Here is a 12,574-nt window from a genome sequence, read left to right as displayed (position 1 = left end):
TATAATATTATTCTATTATATAATGATCACAGATATATCAACATATATTATTATATGTTATTTATATTATTATATCTGTGATTATGATTATTAATCTCTGATGTTACTATTGTAATTAGGGAGGGTGCATGAAAAACCACAGTCATATAAAATGGCAAACTTAAACCAATAAAAACAGGTGTTCTGATTGCTCCTTTGACCAGGCATTCCCCATCTCTTTCCCTCTCTTTGGGCTTTTCTATTTCTAGAGACACAAGGCTACTGAAATTAGGACAACTAATAACCCTGCAATGGCCTCTAAGTGTTCAAATGAAGGGAAGTTTTACATCTCTCCCTTTCAATCCAAAACTAGAAATGACTAAGTGTAGGGTCCAGCACTAGAGGGTCCCATGAGTCCCTCTCTGCTGGTGTGGAGATGAGAAACTGTGGAAATAAAAGACACAAGACACCAAAAAAGAGAAAACAGAGTTTGGACCCAGGGGTCCACTGCCAACAAAGTGCAGAGCCCAGCAGTGGCCCGGAGTGCCTGGACACTCTGACTTTTATTGAGTACAAAGCTGGGGAGAGGGTAGGTAGGGTGAGGTAATGGTGGTCAGTGATAGGGTCAGGTAAATCACATGTCTTGGACACAGGGGCCCAAGACTTCAAAGAAGCCACGGCAAGGAGAAAACCTAAAGCATCAGCACTTTTTTCGTACTTGTCATGAAATAACAAGGTCACTAGGATTTATGTTACTATTACTAATTCTTATCTTCTAAGAAAAAGAGGGACCAGGTGCAGAAGCAGAACTTGAAAGTAAACATGGAATGTGACCCCTGAAGCACAGCACCACATAGAGACAATTAAGTCCCCGATAGCTGTGGGCCTCTCTGACAGCTGTCAGGCCTACCGCAAGAGCTTGGAAGAGCGAAGTTTTCTCCTCACTCCCCCAAGGAAGGAGATGTCTCGGCCATCTTGGACGTCTCCTTCCCTAGCTGGCTAGACAGCGCTGACTCTGTGGCACAACCGAGGCGTCCTCCAGCAGTCCTTATGTGGGCGTAACAAAGGACTTAGAGCATCTTGCCTTAGAGTCACCTCTTTTCCAATGCCACTTCAGTCCGATACTTCTTGACCTGAGACTTAATAAGATTAAAAATTACGTGATTATATATGTATATATTTGTGATTACATATGAATAGCTATGTGATTATTTATGATTATATATAGGAATAACTATGTAACTATGTCTCTTACTCTTTTCTAATTCTATGTTTATATGAGAACATGCTGAGGCTTCAGACCCTTGCCTTGGCTTTCGCGGGGTTCCCGCCCCTCAACTAAGCTTAGTGAGGAAGGCATGTCAAAAGCTGAGACAGGACAAAAGCTGGGCCTCTTGTGCCAGTCAGCCAAGGTGCAAAAGCAAAGGAAAAGATTTTGAAGAAAATTAAAAGTGCTACTCCAGTGAACACATGGATGAAAAGAAAGTGAAACAGCCTTACTGCCGATACGGAGAAAATTGTAGTGGTCTAGACAGACGATCAAACCAGCCACAGCATTCCCTTAAGCCAAAACCTAACCCAGAGCAAGGCCTTAACTCTCTTCAATTTTATGAAGGCTAAGAGAGGTAAGGAACCTGCAGAAGAAAAGATGGAAGCAAGCAGAGGTTGGTTCATAAGGCTTAAGGAAGGAAGCCATCTCTATAACAAAAAAGTGCACGGTGAAGCAGCAAATGCCAATGCCGAAGCTGCAGCAAGGTATGCAGAAGATCTAGCTAAGATCACTGATGAAGGTGTCCACACTAAATAGATTTTCAATGTAGACAAGGCAGCCCGATATTGGAAGAAGATGCCATCTAGGACTTTCAGAGCTAGAGAGAAGTCGATGCCTGGCTTCAAAGCATCAAAGGACAGGCTGACTCTCTTGTTGGGGGCTAATGCAAATGGTGACTTTAAGTTGAAGCCAATGTCCATTTACTATTCTGAAATCCTAGGGCCCTTAAGAATTATGCTAAATCTACCTTTCCTGGGCTCTGTAAATGAAACAAAGCCTCAATGACAGCATCTCTGTTTATAGCATGGTTTGCTGAATATATATTTGAAGCCCACTGTTGACTTACTGCTCAGAAAAAAAGATTTCTTTCAAAATATTACTGCTCATTGACAATGCACATGGTCACCCTGAAGTTCTCTGATGAAGATTTACAAGGAGCTGAATCTTGTTTTCATGCCTGTTAGCACAACATTTATCCTGTAACCCATGTATTAAGGAGTAGTTTTGACTTTCAAGTCTTGTTATTTAAGTAACACATTTTATAAGGCTATAGCTGCGGTAGGTAGTGATTACTCCGATGGATCTGGGCAAAGTAAACTGAAAACATTTTGGAAAAGATTCACCATTCTGGATGCCACTAAGACCATTCATGATTCATGGAAGGAGGTCAAAATATCAACATTAACAGGAGTTTGGAAGAAGTTGATTACAGTCCTCATGGATGACTTTGAGGAATTCAAGACTTCAGTAAAGGAAGTAACTGCAGATGTGGCGGAAATAGCAAGAGACCTAGAATTAAAAGTGCATCCTGAAGATGTGACTGAATTGCCGCAATCTTTTGATAGAACTTGAATGAATGAGGAGTCTCTTCTTATGGATGAGCAAAAAAAGTGGTTTCATGAGAGGGAATTTCCTCTAGATGAAGATGCTATGATCATTGTTGAAATAACAACAAAAAACTTAGGATATTCCTTAATCTTAATTGATAAAGCAGCAGTAGAATTTGAGAGGATTGACTCCAATTTTGAAGGTAAAATGTTATCAGCAGCATATATTTTTTGTGAAAGTAAGAGTCAATTGATGTAGCAAACTTTATTGTCTTACGTTTTAAAATTGCCACAGCTTCTTCAACCTTCAGTAACCACCACTCTGATCAGTCAGCAGCCATCACCACTGAGGCAGATAAGTGTTAGCATGTTTTCGCAATAAAGTATTTTTAATTACGACATATACGTTGTTTTTCAGACATGATGCTACTGCACACTTAAGAGACTACAGTATGGTGTAAATGTAACTTTTATATGCACTGGGAAACCAAAAAATTTGTGTGTCTCACTTTACAGCAATATTTGCTTTATTGCAGTGGTCTGGAACTGAACCCACAATATCTCTGAGGTATGCCTGTATCTATGTAGACGTGCAGGGAGTAATGCTGACCCAAAAAAAAGGAGAAAAAGAAGGAGGAGGAGGAGGAGGAGGAGGAGGAGGAGGAGGAGGAGGAGGAGGAGGAGGAGGAGGAGAAGACTTGCAAACCACCGTTGGTCATTCTCCCTTTTGGATTTTGGACTGGACAAGGAAATCCATGGCTGATCAAAGTTTTGCTGACAGAAACCTGTGAAATACACATTAAAACATTAACAGAGCTGGATATCAAAATATGTACTTCATTGGGAATACACATAAGATAATGCCCTTGAATATTAAACAAATAAAAACATAACAACAACAAACTGGTGAAGTGGGATACCTGGCCAGATCTCCACGTTGGTTTCTAGGTTTTATCCCATTTTCTGACAGTCTCTGAACCACAGCCCATTGCTTAAAACCTAACATTTTTATTCTAGTGCCTAGCTTGACTTTAAGGAAGATCAAAGCTTTTGAATAAAATATTCAATGAAATGATTTCTAAATGAAGCTGAATTTGCAGATTAGAGCCACCCTAGGCCTCCCTATTACCAAAGCAGGGCTGTACTTACAGGGCAGGCCTACAGGCTCTTAAATGTTTTCTGTAGGGAAACACAGCCTGGTGGGGTTTGGAAAGGCATCATCCCACACTTCTGTTCATTCCATGTGCTCAACTAATTCATACTGCTGTATTTGCCACATCAACTCTTCTGTATCCCTCTCTCTGGAAGTGTTTACTTAATGTTTTGTTTTAGGGTCTGGGTTTCCAGTTTTGCTCTTGCTTTTCTATGAGGTCTCTAGTTTTCCCCTGGCTTCCCAGGAAGGCCCTTGATGTCCTTGGGTGGTGGAGACATGCAGTCTTTCTACTTGGCCCTTGTGCAATGCAGTTCCTTTACTGCATCTATTTCCTAAGGGATTCAAGTCACTCCCTGAGTTCCAGCTGTGGTTCGGCCTTGGAAATGTGGGAATTTCTCAAGATACCCTGCTTTGTACTTAATTTAAGTTGCAAAATACTTTATTGGGCCCATGGGTTCTGTGCTATGCTTTGGGTTTATTTTGTTTATTTTTCTAGTTGTTCTTCTTAAGATTTTCATTTTTTTTTTTTCAATGTTTTTGTTTTCTTGTCTCCTAGAAGTCTCTCCTTTGACATCCAACCATTTTCTTTGAGTCTCTGGACAACGAGATTTTCTCATGCAGGATGCCAGTAAAGACAAGGACTATGTGCAAGCCATTTTTGGTGTGCCAATCTTTGCGGAGGTCTGGTTTTTAACATTGGGAGAAGCATTTGAACATAAGAGTGATGAATGTATAGTAACCAGCCTGTAGCAGCTGCTCATTAAACATTTGCAGAATGGGAAAGTGTTTTGTGAGTTTCAAGATGCCTTTACAATTTTGGCTAATAACGCCCCACTCCACTCCCACAGCATCCCTGCCCCACCACTGTGGCATGTACCCTCCGTGCTGCAGCAATCAATGGACTTCTCAGCATCATCAAGCAAAAGAGGTACCTGAGCTATGGAAGGCAAGAAAATAGCCTTTGTTCCTGGTCACATATCCCCTACACCTACCTTGAGCCAGCAAGGGGCAATAAAAAGTCATGTCCACAGCAATACTATAACAAAAGATCTGTAAAATATAGTCTTTGAGAGAATCTGAAATATCTCAGCCATGAAATTGAGTTACTACTTCTCTGAGTAGCCCAACATTTTTTATTTCCTTTTGCCTAGCAAGACATTTATGGTGTTACTCTTCATGGAGCATTACCATGGAGATTTTCATTTAAAGATCTTATTTCCAAGGGAAAGAATTATAAACACCATGAGGTGAAAAGATCTTGTTGTATTTTATGAATTTGCATAATGGTCCATTTTCAGAAACTGGTAGGTTGATTACCAAAGGAATCCACCAAGGGGAAAAGTATCATTTGGATTTGTTTATGCAAGGTTCCACACAAATCTGTCCCACTCAGTAGCTATCAAATTATCCCATTTATATAGAGACTTATTTTTCTAGCCACCATAATGATCACTTTCTCTAAATCAAATCATTGTATTTATTCAGCCAAACTAATCTGGTTACTAAAGTGATGTAAAACATTCTGCCCGATGTTGAAGCCCAGACATAGAGCGCGTCGGGAAATCAAGGAGAATAATTGGCTCCAAACATTCTTTGTCTTATAAATATTTTTTCTTCTTCCATCGCTTAACGTTTTCTCCTTGACATTACTTGATTGAACTCACGCAGATTCTGTTTCTCCAAGGAAACAATTCACATAGGCAGTGTGAACTCTGAAAGGTCACATCTTTTGGAGTTATCTGTTGCCAAAATGAATGGCTTCCATTTATTTTTCAGGTTGAAAAAGTTTTTTTTCCTGTTCATGAAACTCAAAAATGCCCAGAGTAATTTAACTCAGACTGACCAAACAGAAAAAGCACGTTTAAGCTCTGATAGGGCCTGGAATGTCTGAGTCTGAAAGGAGAATTATTTGGAACTTTCTTTTGGAAGCTAGGCAGCCAAATGATGGATTTTGTCTCAAAACCTTGGCTATGCTTTTCTACTGCAATTTCTAAAGCAAAGAACCTTGGTGTAGAAGGGCCACAAATCTCTTAGAATGGATAACTAAGATAAACAGCAAAAGTCTAGAGCAGTGGTCTCCCATCCTTTCTGTTTGACTCCAATCAGCCAAATAAAAGAAAAAAAGAATATAGGCAACTGTTTTTCCTATTTACACGTCACAAAGTGTCACACTGAAGTTTTGAAGCCCCTCTGGTGCTCAAATTGCAAACTGGAACACCACCACTAGAACTTACAAAAAAAAATTCCAAGAAGTAGCTTCATTTTGAGCCCCCAAACCAGACCAAAAATCAAAGGGTTTAGAGAGCAGGGAGGGGAAGGGCATGCTGACCTCACATCTTGGCAGAAAGCTGCAGTCCCACCTGGCGAGGGGCAGATGGTGCTGATTCTTCATGTGGTGCCTTGAATTCCTTCCTTGAAGTTGGGAGGCTTTTGGGCTGCCTGCCTGACTCACTGAGATGCCTACAGTGACAGACGAGACTCAGGCAGGGTAAGCCCCACTCCCAAGGATTTCAGGGGCCAGGTGTTATCATGCTTCTTGGGGAACAAATGGGGTCACCAAAAAGACAGAGCAGCAGCAGTTGGGTCCTGTTTAAAGGGCCTCTTGAAGGGAGAGAGGGATCCAACAGCAAGAAGCTCCTGGATCTGACATGCTAAAGAAGGAGTTCCAGGAAACCACCTGGATAAAGGTACATCTGCCTCGGTGAAAAAACCACATCTCCAGCTAGGACTCCCTAAAGACTCTCAATGACATCAACAAGATGAAGAATCTACTTTTATCTCATTCTAGACCCAGAGACGACACAGCCTCTGGCTAGGCAGGAGCTATCCCACCCCAGACCTCTCCTCCCTCATCCTTCTCCCTCCCTCCTCTGAAACAGCACTTAGTGGTTGGGAAAGATGGGGAGGTGGTGGGGGGAGCAGAACTGACCACATCCTCTCCCTGAAGCAAGCCCCAGCATGGGAAGGCTCAGAAATCTCAATTTCTAAAGAAGAGGGAAGATTTTGAATAATATCCCCAACTGAATGATTTCTGAACTGAACTGTGTTTGCCTGTTGGAGCCACCATAGTCCTCTCTGTTGCCTAAAGCAGGGCTGGTTGTCAGTGGACAGTGGGCGCACATCAGCACAGCCATTCCTGCTGTGGGTCCTGAGCCCCAGCCCACCCAGGACCCCCAGTGCAGATCATAGAGTCTGAAGATCCACAAGTAGTGCAAAGAAATTGCTAAATACTGATGTCCTGGAGGCAAAGAAACGATGAAGATGCAGCCATCATCCCTGTACTGTGGGGTCCTGCTTCAGTATTTGTGAAACCCCATCTCAGACACAGGGTCCCACAGCAGGAAACCAGGGTCATTCCACAAATGAAATATTACAAAGAAATGGATTTCCTTGCACGAAACTAATACAGACTGATAGGTTATCTTGAGTACCTCTGGATACATGCACCCCATCTTTGGAGACCACTAAACCCCATGATAGAGGCTAGAAATTTCACAGTGACACAGCAGAGCCATGTCTCTGTGTGTGTGCCACGATCACACACATGTGTGTTTATTCTGCGTACCTGGATTTGACAAGCGGAAGACCACAGAATGCCTCCCTGCCACTTCCTTGGTTCAAGCCCTCACTGTCACTTGTCTTCAGGCTGGGCCTTGCAGTGCTGAGTGCCTGGCCTCCCACCTGGTAACACCTGTCCGTGGCTCCCCATGTGTGGAGGCCACTGTGTGGATCTGGCATTTTATCCCACCACCTAATCATGCCAAAGTAGTCATCCATTCATTTTCCTGATAACACACTACAGACCCCACCCTCACCCCATGCCATGCTCCTTTTTCCTGTTCCCCGTGGCCTTTCTGTCTCTACACTGTCCAAGATCCTAGGGATACCCCCTTGATCTAACTGTCCCAGGCACTCAAAGGCACTGGGTGCAGGATTGCCCTGAATGAAACCTTGTTTACACCCATAACAGACCTTTGGGCCCAGCTGCCCAGGGGCATGGCCTGGTCCTTTTCCTTCTGCTTCAAGCCCCCAACTCAAGTTCTCAATTCTAGCAAAAACCCACGCCATTCATTCTGGTGAAAATGGAGGCTCCATGAAAATACGTCTTGCCCTGTCCTGCTGTGGAAAGAGGTCATCCCGACTGAGCTCACACCAATATCTGAGCAAAAGCAGCAGGTCACTTGGGCTCTTGAAAGGCAACGTTTCAGGAGAAATCTTGAAGTTTTATCTAATGATCTTTTATTATCCTGGAGGGCAAAGTCGAGGTGGTTTTTTTTAAATTATTATCTACAATTTTATTTAAACATAATATATACAGAAATTTTCAATTATTCTTGTCAAATATGTAAATATGTGTCTTTTTTTTTTTTTTTTTTTTTTTTTGAGACAGAGTCTTGCTTGGTCCCCCAGGCTGAAATCCAATGGTGCAACTTCAGTTCATTAAAACCTCTTCCTTCGGGCTTCTAAGTCGGGGTTTTACGTAAAAAATTCTGTGTTAAGATAGAAAGACACTTTTCAAAGAAGTCTTTCCTTAGTTCTAATCATACCCTAGTGTTGTGTTTGTAGGGTTGAGTTACTTCAAGTAAAATTAGGATGTCCCCAGACTCTGAGTTCCTCACTGTACTGGGATGAGAAAAGCCACATGGTTATGATTTGCCTCTGCAAATTTCATCATCTCCTCAATAATATGTGGAGTCCTTATTATGTATTTTTGAAATATTTTGCTTCATTGTTTTACTAATGCAGTTTCTTCAAAATAGCTTCATCTTTTTTTCTGGGCCTCCTCACTTCTCGTGTGTTAGTAATAGCACCCTAATTTTATAATAAAACACATTGCAAAGACATCTTAACACAAAAGATGTTCAAAACACAAATATTTAACTCAGAGTTCAGATTCTTGAAAGAAGACAGACGATAGAATAAATTCTTGAAAGAAGACAGACAGATAGAATACAGTTACTTTAGAATATAGTAATATATTCAAATGATTTGACCTAGGAGTTAGGACATTAAAATAAAAAATGAAAACAGCTAACTTATTGCACTCTTACAAGGAGATAGACACAGTGTTGGGTGCTGAAAATGTAGTGTCTTATTATTCTCACAACAGCCCTAGGATGTAGACTCTGCTATTAGACTTATTACATAGATGAGGAAACTGAGGCTCAGAGTCTAAGTGAGTTTTCCCAGAGTGACAGAGCTAATCAACATGAGGCTAGGAACTAATCCCAGAAACTGGTGGCTTGGGCTGTGTAACTCTCATCTTACCTCACATGCTTGTCTCATTCCAACATTCTATCACACACACTGTGCCTTCCCCCTCCCCCTGTTAAGTGGAGAGACTTTACTTTTAGGTCAGGCTGCACCATCACTGCTTTTACTGGAATTAATGACATTTATATGTGATGGTTTTTAAAACTAGATTTTCAAAAAAGAAAAACAAAAATATCTTCACAATATTAAAAAAACAACATGTACTTCCATTGTTGGGTACAGAATTCACATAATACCCATTAGATCAAGCTCATTAATACATTTTTCTGATCTTACCCATTCTTAATACAACTTCTGGCCAATTCGTTACCTTTCCCCATCTGTGACCCTAACTTAATTATTTCTAATTGCAATTCTAAAAGTTCTGGCATATAGATTCAGATACTATGTTGTTAGTGACATTTAGCCTGAAAGTCCTACTGAAAATACAGGTTTTATTAGTAAGTAATAAATTGCTTAATCTCTAAAATGCTTTCTCTTAAATACTAGCTAGGTTTTGTTTTGTATTATTTATTTGTTATAATCAAATGTAAAAAATCTTTAATTTATAAATCAAATTTAGTGTTTACATTGCAATCACCCATATTTGCACTTATTTTCACCATATTATTTGGTGTTTTCTCTTTACCATCTTTTTGTTCATTATTTCCATGTTTCTTTTTTTCTGTCTCATATAGAACTGGTTAGGTTCCTTTAATTCATTTTTTTTCCTCCAATGATTTTAAAGTTTATACTCTATTTTCATTTTTTTAGTTACCTTAAAATTTCTAATTTATGTACTTAAATAAACAAATATAAGATGAATCATTCTTTTACTTTCACCCTGAACAATACAAAGATACAGACGCATGTCACTTCTGATTTCTACCCTTCTACCTATCATGCTATTGCTTGTTAGTACCTTAGCTGTACCTATTTTAAACCTTCCCCAAATTTCGTTTTTGCCCCCAGACACTGCTTTTTTTTATTTTCTAACATATTTGTTCTTTTCTCGGTCACCATTGTTGCTGGCAACTGACTCCTAACTCAGGTTAAATTTCTATCTAACTGCAGCCCATCTTTTAGTAGTTACTGCTTGTGGGCTTATGTGGAAGAAACTTTCATCCCTGTTTTTCTGAAAAGGTGATTATTCCTTTATCTTGACATCAATCGTTGTGAAAAATCTGTAAATATAATTGCATTTGTAAGAGTGTCTCTTTCTGTGATGTTCTCTGGTGTTAATACATCTAGCACAGTTCAATTTTTATTCATTCTTCTCTTGAACTCTCATACTTCCCTAAAATGAAAATGTGTATTTTCTTTAAATCTGAAGATTCTCGGCCTTAATCTCTTTAAATATTTCTGGTCTTCCTTTTACCTTGCTGTCTCCCAGAATTCCTGTTTCAAGGACCCAACCTCCGTTCCCTCCATGTCTCTCAGCTGCTGCTGCTTTTTCTTTCTGTGCCATATTCTCTTTCAGGTCCTCAGAACCATCTTCCTGTTCACCAGGACTTCAGCCATGCTTCATCTATGTTTTACTCTGCCACTGAGTTATTTTTCAATGACTATGCTTTTCACCTAAAGAACTTCTGTGGCCCTCTTTCAAATCACTTTCCACACTGATTAATACTTTGAGTATGGTTTTTATTTATTCTCTTGTGTCTTTCATACTTCGAAATCTTTTTATTTCTTTGTTCTTTTCAGAAGAACACATGCTTTGCAGTTTTGAAGGTGCTGATTCTGTTTATTGCATTTGTTGACTCTCCCTCACGGTGGTTCATTTTCTTGGCGGTGGGTTTATAATTCTGATTGTCAGCTCATCTTCAATGACGTTGTTTTTTCTGTGGGAGCCCCATGACCTCTGGGCTGTGAAGTTTCCCTACAGCAATAATTTCCCATTTTCTTCTGCTAAAAATACAAGACTTTAATGGTCTTGAACAGTTATTTTAATTTCTCCACTTGGAATTCCCACACCACACTGGTTGTACAAATTTGGATTGCACATCTGTGTGTGTGCAGCCTGGCATTTCCATTTTTCAAGGATGACACTTTATCCCCTCTCCCCAAAACAGTAAAGTTTCTTACAGAATTCTTGAGTTTTGAGTTTCTATTTAGAGTAAGGGACAGCTTTATGAAGCTCTAGACTTTACGCAGCCGCCTCAGTTTCTACTCCTCCTTTACTATGGTCCAGTACCCCATCCTCATCCTACACAGGGGAGAGACCCCAGACTGTCCCAAAGGACTCTCTGTCTGTCAGCCTCCTCATTTGACCCTTGGAGAGCTCACTGTTTTCTTTTTGGTCTGATGTAAGCTAAGCGTCAAAGTGTCTAAGTGGTTAGAACCCTCATCTAAGGTTGCTGAGTTAGCTCTGTGCCCTTCAGGGTCCAGCTCTGACCCATCTGGCTCTGTACATACCCTTTTCCCTCTCACCCCTGTGCCTCACTGTCTTATTCATCTGTCCCTGATGCCTGGTGTCAGGAGCTCACCAGGAATTGTAAGTGCCATGGAGCAAGCGTGGGTGGGGACCACTGCTACACTGGACCCAGACACAGGTCAGAATGTGCGTGCAGACTCTGCCCAGCTCTCCAAGGGTGGCCCCCCGGCAGCACCAGTGTCTCTGGGACCTAATTGGAAATGCAATTTCGTGGACCCCACTCAGATCTTCCGGGTCAGAATATACAATTTAAAAAAAAAAATCCTATGTGATTCCATGATTTGCATCACAGTGAAGTTGGAGAAGCATTGGCCTAGAAGTAATCTAGAATTTATATGTTGAGAACCTGAGAATCTGGATGTGGGATTTAGTGACGGGCCTGTCTGGAAGAGGAATTCAAGGCTCTCACTTCTGTCTCCCAAGAGCCACCCATCATGCACATGAAAGGTTTTCCCTTTGAGGGACCCACATGCCAAATGTTAATCAACTTCTGTCTGTTTCCAGGCTTAAGACTCTGGCCAGTCCCCCAAACTAAGCATTCCTGAGACCTCTGTCCCTGCAAAGGCTGCTTGTTCCTCGTTCTTCCCAGATATCCACTGTCAGCAGAGAACTTCCTGAGGAGGTCCTGACGAGGGAGCCCTCTGTGGCCTTCCGGGGTTGAGGCTTTCTTGTGACTCCAGGGTTGAGCAGAGAGGGGCCCCACATTAGTCAACTGGGGTTGCTCTTGCAAATGCCCAGACTGGGCAGCTTAAATGATAGAAGTGAATTTTCTTGAAGTCCAGGAGGCTGGAAGTCGAAGATCACGGTGCCAGCAGGGTTGGTTTCTCCTGAGGCCTCTTTCCTCAGTTCAAATGGCTGTTTTCTCCCTGTTTCCTCACATGGCCATCCCTCGCATGAGTCTGTGCCCTCATTTCCTTTTCTTATGAGGACACCAGTCGTATTAGATTTGGGCCCACCCTAATGGCCTAATTTTCACATAACCACCAGGCCCTATCTTCAAGTATAGTCACCTTCTGACACTATCCTGGGGGCTAGGGCTTCAACATAGGAATTTGGGGGAAAAGAATTCAGCTCATAACACACCCTACTTTCCATGGAGGGAGGGTCTGAAAAGTCGTTTTTCCTCTACACACAGTGTGCTGCAGTGACCATTCTCT

Source organism: Saimiri boliviensis, chromosome 12 (genome assembly GCF_048565385.1).
Source record: "Saimiri boliviensis isolate mSaiBol1 chromosome 12, mSaiBol1.pri, whole genome shotgun sequence".
NCBI lineage: Eukaryota > Metazoa > Chordata > Mammalia > Primates > Cebidae > Saimiri > Saimiri boliviensis.
The sequence above is the reverse complement of the archived record's forward strand: the minus strand, read 5'-3'. Positions refer to the sequence as shown.